This window comes from Pinus tabuliformis, chromosome 2_2, assembly GCF_031772625.1.
Source record: "Pinus tabuliformis cultivar Carrire ecotype Pingquan chromosome 2_2, CPIR1, whole genome shotgun sequence".
NCBI classification, from domain to species: domain Eukaryota; kingdom Viridiplantae; phylum Streptophyta; class Pinopsida; order Pinales; family Pinaceae; genus Pinus; species Pinus tabuliformis.
This window is the reverse complement of record NC_142300.1, coordinates 1,245,051,478-1,245,065,435: the sequence shown is the minus strand read 5'-3', so window position 1 is coordinate 1,245,065,435 and position 13,958 is coordinate 1,245,051,478. Positions and strand designations below refer to the sequence as shown.

The window sequence follows — 13,958 nt, the reverse complement described above, 5'->3', positions numbered from 1 at the left end:
CTTTGCATCAATAGGATTAGCTGGTAGAATTAGGGTTTGCTAGGGTTTGTGTTTTCCTTCAGTTTTTCAATCTCTTTTCGCAAATAGATTAGCTTCCTTCGAGTTAGCTTTCATCCATCAATTAAAAAGCTTCTTCTAAGAGCTCCTAGAAGTTGGCTTAAGCTCCTAATGGACTTGTGCCAGCTGACCAAGTGACAGCTGCGCCAAGAGCTAGTACTTGTGCATACAGCGTACTGGAAGTCCACTGTGGATAAGATACTAAGGGCTGGATACTACTGGCCCACCATGTTCTCTGATGTCAAGAAATTCATCACCTCATGTCATAAATGTCAAGTGTTTGAAGGAAAGAGACAGTTGCTACCACTTCCTTTAAGGCCTATTGCAATAGAGAGACCTTTTCAACAATGGGGATTGGACTTCATTGGGGAAATTCATCCCTCATCTTCAGGCCAACACAGATGGATCTTAACAGCCACAGACTACTTCACTAAGTGGATTGAAGCTGCCCCATGCAGACAAGCCAATGATTCAATAATTATTCAGTTCTTGGAGAACAACATATTGGCTAGATTTGGCTGCCCTGACAAAATAATTACAGACAATGCTGCTGCTTTCAGATCTAAAAAGATGGTGAATTTCTGCCATAAATTTCATATTACCTTGGGCCATTATACTGCATACTATCCCCAAGGAAATGGCCTTGCTGAATCATCAAACAAAAGCCTGGTGAACATCATAAAGAAGGTGTTGGAAGAAAATAAAAAGAATTGGCACAAGAAGCTTGTGAATGCCCTATGGGCAGATAGACTAACAACCAAAAGATCAATTGGGACCAGCCCATATGAGTTGGTTTATGGATTAGAGGCCAAGTTCCCCTCATCCTTAGGAGTGCCTGTTATGAAGCTTCTCCAAGAAAGCCAAGCTGAACCAAATGACATGCAAAGAAGGATAAATCAAATCATATGTCTGCAGCAAACCAGAGATCAAGTTTTCAGCAGAGTTCAGGTATTACAAGAAAAACTGAAGAAGGCCTTTGACAGAAGAACTAAGGCAGAAGATTTTAATGTTGGTGATAAAGTCCTCAAGTGGGATGCAAGGAGAGAAGACAAAGGAAAGCATGGAAAATTTGATTCCTTATGGAGAGGACCATTTGCTGTCCAAGCAGTGCAAGGTAACAATACCTATTTCCTTAAAAGTCTAACTGAAACTGACTTGGATGAAGGTCCTGTGAATGGCAGGATGCTGAAGCATTATTTTGACTATTACCCATGAGTACAGCCTGAGGTTCCCTTGTATATATGCAGATGTATATATTATTTTCTGTTTAGATTGTAAAAATGCAGTTTTTTGAAGATTATTGACTATCAGCAGAAGGCACATAGAATCAGAGATAAACCAAGAAGGAAAAGCACAATTTTGGCATTTCAAAGCAGCATACGGCAAGTTTTGGATAAAACATGTTAAGGGCCAAGGCAATCTGACCTGCTGTTCTTGGTCTTTCAAATGAAAAACCATCCCCATGTGGAGCCACTGTTAGCTACCTATACCAATAGGTTTCATATTTCATGATGGCTATAGAAGTTCCAAATATGCTCTGCTTTGATTGTGCAAAGATCCCATATTTCCAAAGGAGTACAAGGTGTGTAAATAGCTTAATGTGTCTCAATTTTGATGGATGGTCCAACAGTCTAATCTGGATCATTCCATGGTTTAAATTTCCAGTTGTAGAATAGAGAAAGAAGTCTGTCCAAACTGTCTAATCTTGGCAGACAAAGTAGTTCAGGTAGAGAAAAGAAGGCTCCCAACAGCTTAATCTGGGACCTTGGAAGAAATAAGGGCAGAAGTAGATAGAAAACAAAAGAAAAAAGCCAAAGAAAAGAAAAGGCAAGCAAGGGTCTGCAAGTCCAAATGCACCCTCCAAGAAGGAATAAAAAATGCTAGGCAAAGTAGCTGGGTAAGTAGATGGGGTTGCAGAAGTGATATTCATTTCCAGAGTGAATCTTGCTGGTTCAGATAAGAGAACAAGGCAAAGGAGCATGTCTAATTCCCCAAATCCCCTTCCATTCCTATTACTAACATCCCTTCATCCATGGAGAGTTATGAAAAATCTGAAGTGTTATGATGGTTCTTATGACTCTAAAAGCCACATTTCCCATGTAAAAATTCTTTTCATTTTGATCTACTTCTTAAACTAAGTTAGTCTCAAACAAACTTAGTATTTTCTCCCTTCACTCATTTCCCCCATATTAACTCTAACTTTACTATGTAAATCCCCTATATTACCTTTCCCCTACTAGTATTAACACCATGGTGTATAAACCCCAAATTTTGTATAAATACCCCTCCCCTTGGCATTATAGCCAATAAGTTCTGTGTCAGGGATCAAATGACACCTGGTCATCTTGATGAACCTAAGTCTAACCCCCTCCCCTCTTCTGAAGTCATTTGGCCCCTTAGAAAACTTCATTTGCCAAAAGAGCCTCATAAATGACCTTGTTTTACCCATACCCGCTTCATTTGCAAAAATAACCCAAAATACCCACTTTGTTCGCTTATCCTAAGTCTCGGGCTTGTCTTATTGCACATCAGAAAACCTTACAAAACCCCTTTATCCATGAAACCCCTTTGAAACTACCAAAAACCCCGAAAAACCCACTTTCCGCTGCTTAAACCAAAGTTTGCGCATATATCCAATTTTTCGGAATATATTGAAAAGACATTAAAAAATATATATTTATTCCTCCGCCCGTGGCCGTATCGACCTATCATGTCATTATCCCGTCCACCGTCGGATCAGATCCAAGAGATCCGACGGTCCTTATGGATGTCGGAGCGGTCCCCGTGACAGAGGTTTAGCGCCCGAGAAAGTGACGTTGCGTTACGTCAGGGCGCGGCCACGCGTCGCCCGTTGAGGACTCTCGGAGCAATCTCTGACAAGTGCGGGGCCGTATCATAACCGCCCCGAGAAACCGCAACTGTTAGGGCTAAACCGTAACCGTTAGGTCATTCACCGCCCGGTTTGCGGGTCCAGCGCCATCCCCACGACATCACTGTGCCTGCCACCGCATCACACTTTTGTCCGCATCTGTGCCAACGTGCCTGCCACCTCATTACCCCGTGGACCAGTAGCTGCCCGCCACCTCGTCCGATGACGTCATGCTGACGTCATCCGAGGCTGACCCCACCCTACGACGTCATGCTGACGTCATCACAGAAAAAGCGCCAAATTGCAAAAGGTCCATATTTTAGCCAAAAACACGTTTTTTCATACTTTTCGCTCATTTGCTATTATTTCCTCTGCATGCTATTTCACGTCCTGAACTGCGCCACCTGCGGGAAATGACCTGAAGACCTCCAGAGCACCAATTCCACCCACAGTTATGACCTCTGTTCGTGGTTAGCCAGGTATTTCTCATAGTTCATCCTCCATACGCCTAAATTCACTGTAAATTGCTCAGAACGCTTAAGGAACACTGAAACTCACTATTTCACCGATAGTTTTCCTCTGCAACACTTCTAAATTACAACTGCAACCTTGAAACCACCGGCTGAGCCTTCATTACCCGAGTTTTGGTCGAAAACTGTAAACTGCTCGCGCAAACGTGAGACAGTTGGTCAAGCTATTTAAACCTGCCAAAGAAGACAGAGGGAGACCAGGCATTGGTCTTATTCATAATTCGAGCAGTATTTCAATTGCTGCGTGTCCACTCCACCCTCTGGTCCCTGTAATTCACAGTTGCATTGCAAAAAGTCACTTCTGTGCTGTACTACTCACTTGAACTAATTCACCTGCAAGACAGAAACTGAATAGACCATGGAGACTCCAATTGCACTGAATATCAAGCCTCTCAATGCCCCTCACCAGGAATTAGAATGGAAAGCCCTGGGAGATATGGATTATCAAATGCTAGACTGGTTTCCATTAGGCTCCAAATATAATATCCAGATGCTGAATGAGTTGAGAGCCCAGCACCTTAGTGGAGCTGACATCCTAGGGGTTTGGGACTCAAACTTGCCCATCTATAACCTCCCCCAGGTAAATCCTATGCCAGAGTTGATCTACAGATGCCAGGAGTGCTATGATCCAGGCCAAAGAGCTATCCTCAGCCCCACAGGCGCAATTCTGTTTCATATCACCCCAGAAAGCATAAATGAGATGCTGCACTTCCACACTGCAAAGCCATTGACCCCCCTCCACATGCAGGACTTGATAAAGAAGGGGAATAAGTTGTCAAATGACCAGACCATCAAAATCAACCAGCTGTTTGTAAAACCAGGGTTTGAAACCATTAGAACCCCTCCTATTGGATATCATTACTTGAATGAATTGGGCAGAATGCTAGTGGATTTGATCAGCTATGTCCTAGGCTTCAAGGGAATGGAGGAGGTGGATGAAATCATAATGGCAATACTGTCTATATTCTCTCCTGGAAAACCCCCAGCTGTACATTATGATTATGCCACATACATTGCAGATAAGATCCATGACCAGTTCATGAACTTGAAGAGGGAAATACTGTTCAGATATACTTCATACATATACCACCTATTCTTGTTTTATCAGCCAGCCAACTTCTCTATTCCCTTGAAACAAGTCAATGCCCAGGGAAATCCAAGGTCAGTTGTGTTTTGGACCTCTGTTTTTCATTGTGCCTCTGTATCACCATACACATACTCTGAGTTCATAGACTTATTCATTCATCCAGCCATGACAGTATTGGATGGTGTTCCTCCTCCAAGGTTAACTGATGACATGAGGAGAATTCTCCACCTGAACAAAACCTACAGCATTGGTAATTGGTACCTCTACCAAGACCACACAGTCATCAGAGTATATGGCTGTGAGTTGAAACCTTTTAGGTTGCCAAGGTATGTCCCCATGAGGCTTTTTGCCTTAGAATATTTCAGGCAATTTGGGAATGCCGACTACCTCCACTTTCAAAGCAAGAACAAAAAGGCACAGTTGAAGGTAAGGAGCCAGCTGGGCCCTTTCCTATACAACAGAAAAGAGGAGGGGTGGAAAGAGGCAAACAGTATCCTAGAGGCCCTCAAACTGCAAACTAGCTTTGAATGGATACCCTATGATCCCAATCACTTTGTCTCCCTCAGGAGGATAAGATACAAATTGGGCAGCTATTCACACATAAGGCAGCCTGAGATTGAGCAGTATGCCAATAAATTAAGCTGGGAAGAAGGTACCCTAGAAGAAGAAATTACTAGTGAGGAGCTACTAGAGAGAGAGGCTAGAAATATTCAAAAGAAAGCTGACTTAGAAACTTGTGGACAGGTTCCCCTCTCATACAAAAAACAACTTGGAGCAGCTGCCTCGTCCTCAACAACGCACCATCAAGCTGCCATCAATCCTCCACAGACAGTCAACAAAGGCAAAGAAAAGCAGGTGGAACAGCCACCTCCTATGACCGAAGAGCAAATGGAAACCCTAATGCAGCAACAAGAAGAAATGGAGCAGCAGGGAGAAGGGCAGCAGCAAGAGGAGCAACAACAACAACAAGAACAAAGGCAGGAACAGCCTGCCCAGCAAAAGCAAACAGTGGAAGCCCCTAAATCCACTAAACAAACTGAGCCTCCAAGGCAAGAAGTTTCACCTGATGCAACAATACTTCAGACTCCACAAAAGGAGGACACAAGCAGGAAAAGGGACAGAGAAACTCCCCTTACAACATCAGCAACTCATGGGGAGAAGAGGCAGAGAATCAATCCTCTTTCAGAGGAAGAGATGCCAATAAGGCAGCCTCTGGGTATGGTCCCACCCAGCAGGGAAACATCAGCAAGTTCCTTTCAACAGGAACAGGATAGAGCAATGGGAGGAGAAGTGAGTTCCTCTAGGCAGCAAAGGGAAGGTGGGCCTAGTATTAAACAACAGTTCATCGATATTAAGATGAGAAATGAGCCCATCAAGAGACAGCTGTACAACCATCTGCTAAACTTGGCTCCCACCAATCAGCAAAGACTCATGTCTGCATATGATGTGCAGGAAGGCAAAATGATCATGAGTCATTTCATGCCAACAGCAGTACAACCCCAATCTGCCTCTGATTATTTGAGGACTAACTTGCAAGTCCTTGCCAAGGATATCCACCCAATGGACAAGATAGAACTGCACAAGCAAACGGGTGAGATGGTCTATGCTTCCCTGGTAGACCAAACCTTGGATAACTATAAGCTGCAAAATAGCCTTAACAATACAGCCTCTCAACTGGAGTTGGAGAGGGCATCATCCCAGGCAAAGGACAACAGAATAAAGTCCTTGGAAGACATAATCATTGAGATTGGACATGATCCCAAAGATATCAAAGGGATACAAGAGGTATTGAAGTTGAGGGATGCTGACATGGCAGCCTTGAGGAGAAAGATCAAACTCCCTGCCACAATCCACCCTCAAACAGATGAGGTGGCCCAGCAAAGGCATGATCAAGAGGCCACGACCCTGTTGATATCTCTATACAAGGAGCTAATCCGGACTCAAGACAAACTAGGAGAATCTGAGGCTGCAAAGGCAGCACTATGGGCAGCATTGAAGCAAAGAGAAGAGGGTCAAACCTCCCAGCCTCCTCCTGAAATAATTAATCTTGAGGAAGCTCCTCCAACAACTGCCCCTCCTCCTCAGCAAACAGGGCCTACAGCACCAACTACATCAACAACTGCACCAACAACAGAGCAGACTCATAGTCTAGATATGCAGAAGCTCCAAAATGAAATTCAAGTCCTGGAAGCTCAAATGTTGGAGCTCAAATCAGCCAAAGAATCTTTGGCTAAAGTAAATGAGAGATATGATAAGAGCAAACAGAATGCAGCTGAAAAGGAACGAGAAATAAAAGCTCTAAAGAAGAGGATAACTGAGCTTGAGAAGGAGCTCACACTAGAAAAGGTGACAGCAGAGCTAAAAGCAGTCCTTTGGGCCAATATTGGCCGGTCTATCACCAATCAGTGGCAGTACATTGAGACTATAGATGAACAATCAGTACTCATTGCAAAGGCAAACAGGGAAATACACAGAGCTAGAGCGAGCCTTGGCAACATGCCTGATGCTGCCACCAGAATGATCAATATTTTAAATAACAGAACAAGCTCTCAACTGGCCACCATGGGAATTGCTCACAGGACTGAGACCATCTCAATGGTTAAAAGGGTCCTGACACTACGAAACCTGGTTGGAACATTGGAAAGAAGAACCCAGGATATGTAGACTGAAATCAACAAGTTCATGGACAGATTTCAGGCATTACAGAACAGAGGCCTCCCCAGCATATTAAGCAGTGTAGGAAGACTGCTTACCCTTGAAAACTACACTAAGAGGGTTGATGCCTATGCTGCAGGACAAATTGCAAGACAACCCAACACTTCAGCAGAATCAGGGCCAGCATCAGGGCAAACTTTATACAATAGGGTGGACAACCTATTTTATATTATGAATGAGATCAATCATCTGTTTGATGTGCCTCCAAACTTTTTTAAGTATACAGAAGCAGATGAAACCATAGAGGCAATTGTGAATCACCAATTGCCCACACAGGAAGTCTGGAAGAATTTGACACAGATAATATTATCAAGCCAGAAACTGTAAATGTTAATTTTTCCAGTTTATAAGTAAGTCATACACAGGCAGAATTTTGATAGATAAGCATACAGAGCAAAGATAAAAGGCTGAGCCAACTCAACAGGGCTATTCAGTCACCACAGCAGCAATCACAGTCACAGATGGCAAACCCGAGAAAATACAGCGCAGCAAGAAATAAAGACGCGTTATTCAGCATTAAAGCAAAGCGGCTCAACCGACTCAATGACCTCCAAAGGTCAAATTATCCTCTGACAGACATAAAGAGCATTTATGCTGCATTCAAAGTTGCAATAACTTCTTTTCTACTTTCTGTACCAATCTATGAAGATATTTTCTCTCTCAGATGACTCAATGCCTGAGATATTTTGTATGAACATTCCTATAAAGTCCCCTTCGCATGAGCTTGCAAGGGTTGTTGTTGATTTCTCCTGAAGAAGTTCTTATGCTGTAATCCTTTCAGAAGTTAATAAAGAAAGTGATGGAATTTCTCGGATTTCTGGAGTGTTGAATGCGTACTGGTGTCTGTTGGAAACTGCTGGATTCCTGTGTATTTCGCCATACAATAAGTCTCTGTAACTCTCTCTGTTATGTATTTTGTTTGTTAAAATCCATATGTCATCTCACTTTAAATATCTAGCAACAAGGAAAAAGAATAACTTTCAGGATTTATTCAATGAATACCCTGAGTTCAATCTGCGTTGTTAATGAATGTTTTCTTCAAATGCAATCTTGATAAGTGTAATTCTTAATTGCTGCACTTTCAGAATACATCTTTCACAGTAGCCTTTGTCACAGGAATTCAAGTTTGCTCCTGTGCAGCGTGTTACACTTTCACCTCACCAGCTTAGTAGAAAATTCTTAATTGCTTTCTATTGGTTGACATACAACACTATTTAAACTAAATTTGTTTGTCTGAAATACAAAATTGGCCCTGCAGTTTAAGCAGCAACAATCTTTCGTTTCCAAGCACTCCATAACTCCAGACTCCATTGCCCAATGATATTTTACTCTCTAAATAGTATATCATAAGACCTGAAAGAAATCCTTCAACCAAAACATAAACCAAAACCTGAGTATAATAGCTAGCCTAAAACACCATCATAACAGAGACAAATCATAAAGAGAGAGCCCTCTCTGATTACAGTTTGGCTAGAAACTGTGATCCAAAGATTGGTTAGTGGTTACCCCGGCCGTATTCCCTTGGGAATCATAGGGAACAACCTGGGTGTTAACAGTATAATCACTCAGAATTCACTAATTGTGCTCTGATTTCCTGTATGCATTTATGAGCTGTGGTTCCATATGTGTTATGTTCTGAATACTCAAATGCTGAACGCCCTGACTTCTATGTAAAGGCATTATCATTGTTTACTGAGGTGTTGTTGACTCCATAGGCCCAATGGAAATTTGTTTAATGTTTTTCCAGCATCCATATTTATCACAGATATATCACAAAGAGTTAGCCATCTTATCTTAAGTAAAAATCATTAACCCATTTAGAGAGAGCCCTCTCAGGTTGAGGAGGCTAAGCCTGAACCAAAAGTTGGTTTGAAAGAGTTACACAAGTTCTACCTGATCAGCAGCCTTTCAGGGCTTGATTTTGTGATAACATTTTGGTGCGTCTGCCGGGAGCCTGAAGATTATTCATTCCTGAAATCAATGGCTGAACTTCTGAAGGTAGCAGGAGCTCAGAAATCTTTTTGAGGCTGCAAATCTACCTTGGCGACTCCATTGTTGAAGAATTCGAAATTCATACATTCATGGTGATTCCACTGAAGTTATGAAGGACCCAGATGCTACCATTCTTATTTCAAGGTATGCATGCATAAATTTTTCAGGAATTAATGGTTTCCCAAATCATTTTCCCAAGGATGCATATTTTCTAAGGAATGGTCCAAAATTCAACGGAGAAGATTTGAGTTTAACTTTGAAGCATCTATCTGAGTTCTGTGATTTTATCGAGCTTCTTAGAGTTAAAAATGAAGATGTTTGCATTATGTTGTTCTATGATTCATTTCAAGGGAAATGTAAACGGTGGATTGAAAGCTTTCCCGCCAAATCCATCAAGTCATTTGAAGACTTTTGGTTTATGTTTTTGGAGGAATGGATAGATAGATCAGATGTGGTGGCAAACTCTCCTTCAATTCAAGGTTTCAAACAATGGAATAATGATCATAGTAATGGAGAAACAAATGAAAATTTTTCTTTGTCCTTGTCCTCGTATCTAAAATCATTTGACTGTAAAGCAGAGGATAAGATGAAATTTTTGGATGAAGTTGCTGAGGACATTGAGAAAGACATTGAAGGTTTAGAAGGTCAGATTCAGGCATATAGTCTTCATAATCATGATCATTATTTTCAAAAGCTTTCTATGGCAAAACACAAGGAGAGAGTGTTGCTTCCTTTCTCTTTCACGATTGAGGAACTGTACACTGTTGTTGAAAATCAGTTTGCACAACCAGAAAGTTACAAGAATCATCAAGCTGATCATGTATTCTGGGATCCTATAGCTGACTACATGGAAGAGTTTTACTCTCCAGTGTTTCAGTTCTTCTATGAAGGTCAGAGGCAATTTCAGTGGCAGTGGTCATCGCCATATCATAGTGGCTCTGAACTCCGATGCAGTCAAAAAACTCAAATATCAGATAAGACAAATGATTGGCTGCATTGGAAATTTCACATTGATTGAGCTGAAAGAAGTTTGAATTGATAGGGTAGGTAGGTAGGAAAATGCAAATAAGCTCAAGGTTGACTGAGCATTTATTTTTTTCAGTAGATGTAGATTTCTTTCTCCCACAGTGATCATCAAGTTTAAGCCCGAGGTGAAGGCCCAAGAAGCTGGAAGGGGATGCTTGTCAAGCAAATTTCTGTTGGTCATAAATGGATAAGGCACTGGACCTGCGAGTTCTTAGTGTACTACAGGAGCACACTATCCCAAGTGGAGCCACTGTTATCACTTAAAGAATTCTGATTTCAAAACCACTCACATTAGCTTGATGGTAAAAAAGGTCAGTGCTAGTCTAAGTTTGATTTTTGTTTGCCTTAGAGTCCGAGTCTTAGGAGTCTTGAGTCAACTATGCATTCTCATTCATTACCGGTCACATAACCATGTGTCAGTTTTGTTCAAAGGTTACTATGTCCCACAAAGCTCTTTAGGTGATTTCGTAGCGCCTGTAATCATTTTAAAGTGGTTTCGCAGCACATAAATCCCTTTTTATTAGTTTCGCAGCGCAACATGTTTTAAGTAATTTCGTAGCGCATAATTCATATTTTGTAATCGCTGCGCTACGAAATCGGGGATTTGTCCTAATCCATAGACAATCTTACATAGCTGTCATATCCATCAAAATCCATTATCAGTGATCAGCTTATACCCTTTGCCTGTCAATTCGACCGCTTATCCTTATCATCAGGTCATTAGGTGTCGTCGTAAGCTCAGATTGCAAGTTTCAAAAGAAGATATAGAATCTCGAAGCCTCAAAGTTCATGTAGCTGTGAGTTCATGCTCACACGTTGGTGGTGCAGAGATTGGGCTGCGACAGCTGGAGTTGGATATTATGTCATTTGGGCTGCAAAAGCAGAGAAGGTTATGTGATATTCAAGTTACAGGTCCGTTAGATATGTTGGCATGAGAGCAGGTCGCGATGGTGTGGATTATGGTGTTTCCTTTGATGTCGAAAGTGGTGTCCAAGTCGATTGGGAGAATTCAAAACTTCTGATGAACAAATCCTTGCTCTGTATTTCCAGTGGATGGGCATGAGCTAATTGAGCTCCAGAATGGAGCGGAGTATTGCATATTCGAATCTACAAGCGCCTATTACAAGGTCTATGTTCATGCCCTCAAGGTTTTAAGAAAGCCGGAAATGGAGAATCTTCAGTTCAACGAACAGCTCGTATATCTTAAAGCTAGTGTACAGGATGTTGAATATAATGTTGATTGGCGTGAGGTTTGTAAGGATCAGTGTGATTCTGTTGAGGAAAGCCCGGAACTCATATTATCTAGTCAGAGATATCAAAATGTAGCAGAGTTTGAGTTAGTGTGGTGGAACAGAGGAAACAGTGCAAAGAGAAAGGTCTCTATTTGGCGTCCTATTCTTCCACCTGGATGCTTTTATGTCGGTGATATTGCAGTTCCAGGATATGAGCCTCCGAATATGGTTCTGGTGCTTCGTGATCTCCACTGGATTTAAGACAAGTGGGGCATATAGACAAACGGAGAGACATGGATAGTGTATCCTTCTGGTTTCCCCAGGCACCTCCAGGATATGTTTCGCTAGGTTGTATTGCAAGTAAGAGTACAATGAAACCTGAGGAAACTACTTTATTATGATGTGTTCGTAGTGATTTGGTAAGTGGAGGTCAGATTCCTGATAACAACATTTGGGACACAACCGAAATTAAACATACGAGAGACGGCTTCAGCATATGGACACTAGATAATGAGCTTGGCACATTCATTGTGAGAAATGGATTCAAAAGGCATTTCTAGCGGAAGTAAGTGACATCACAACTCTTGTTGCTCTCAGATTCGTGGTTCACAACCATGATAATCTCTTCGTTGCTGCCGAAGCAACACATGCTGTGGGCATATCTGTCTTGATCTACAAGCTCTTCAAGGAACGGAACTGTGCAGGCTTATCACTTAAATCTCAGGAGCTTACTGTTATATTCTTAGCAGTGAGGGTGTACTACAGTTTTGTTATAGAATATGATATACACACAGTGCTTGATTGTGCAACATTAGTCACCACTTTGTGGGTGATTTACAGGATACGTTTCAAGTTGAAGGCAACACATGATGAAGATTTGGATAATTTTCCGATATATTATGTGGTGATTCCATGTGCAGTACTTGCCCTTTTTTATCCATTCATCAACATCCCATAATATTGTAAACAGGATACTTTGGGCCTTTTGTGTTTACCTTGAAGCTGTTGCAGTTTTACCCCAGCTTCGCGTGATGCAAAATACAAAGATAGTTGAACCATTCACAGCCCATTATGTGTTTGCATTGGGTATTGCAAGGTTTTTCAGCTGTGCATATTGGGTACTCTAGGTTTTGAATAGCCGTAGCTACTTGTTTTGCATTGGGCCATGGTTTGTGGTCGTTCATGGTACTTTGTCAGAGATTGTTCAGACTTTTATTTTGGCAAACTTTTGCTACTAATATGTTAAAAGTGTTGTAGGAGGGCAACTTGTGCTGCGGCTTCCTTCAGGAGTGGTGTGATTTCAATCTAATGGTTCCGCTGAAGTTTCTATGGAACTGGTGTATGCTTTGGATCTGGTGCCAAAATGTGCTTTTCCGCAAAAGCAATTACTTCTTGCAGCAATTGACATGGCGGATGCAGGCTCAAAATCAGGAGGTTATGTAGTATACTCAACTTGCTCAATTACGATTGTAGAGAATAAGGCAGTCCAGAATCCTTACAGAACAGGCTCCTGATCCATTTGTTAATCTGGAAAAAAATGAGACTATGTCTAACAATGCTTGTTCTCATCCTAGAACCACATCAAAGCTCTTCTTACCCGATAGCCTTACTCTTTCAACATCACTTCAAGTCTTATCATCTGCGTTATCTTCTTCACATCCAAGAAGCAATAACCTAAACTCCACTGGTCCTCCAGTATATGATCAAAGTCCAGTGAGTAGCATTAAAGTTATTGGGCCAGAGGAATTATTGATAGAAAATGAAAAGGGAAGGCAATTTAATAATGCAGAAAAGCCTGAGGGGAAGAATTTTCGAATTGGACAGTTGACAGAGAAATTTGCTTCAGACATTGATGTTAGAAATGATGAAAATACAGGCAAGATGATGCTTCAGAATAGTTTGAAGGATAAGTCAGAGGTGGATCTTTGTGGAAATTTCATAAATAAAAAATCAGCAGGAGCTTTTTGGCATACTTGAACAGGTTTTTGGCAATGGTAACTGTCTCACTTCTGATTCAGATATTAAAAGACAAGACAAATCTGGTGCTCCTTTTTTCAGGCAATGAAATCGAAGATAAGGTATACAAACAGAGTAGAGTCTAAGACTGTGTTTTTGAAATTACACAGCAGTTTCGTAGCGCGCTACGAAACTGCTGTAGCTGCATGTTACAATTGAGCCAATCAATTATGATGGACAAATCAACAAATCTTTTTGAAAGGTGTTGTCTTCACACATGAAACGGTAGACAGCACATCAAGGACGTGGCAGTCTGCTCTATTTTGGGTAAATAAAGGATAAAGAGTATGTTTCTGTGCATTCGAATATTTTGGGGAAAACTGAAGCCGAGAAGCAAGGATAGTCTCCTAATATTTATGGGCAGTTAAGAAGATTCAGCATCCAAGCATCCAAGGTCAACATGGAGTATTAAACACTCATCTCAGCCAAACTGA

At 41.5% G+C, this 13,958-nt stretch overlaps 1 pseudogene; it reads left to right on the top strand.

Moving 5' to 3' along the window:
- Nucleotides 1-12,806, top strand: part of LOC149198007 (uncharacterized) — a 62,158-nt pseudogene extending 49,352 nt beyond the window's left edge.
- Nucleotides 12,807-13,958: the final 1,152 nt, after the last annotated feature.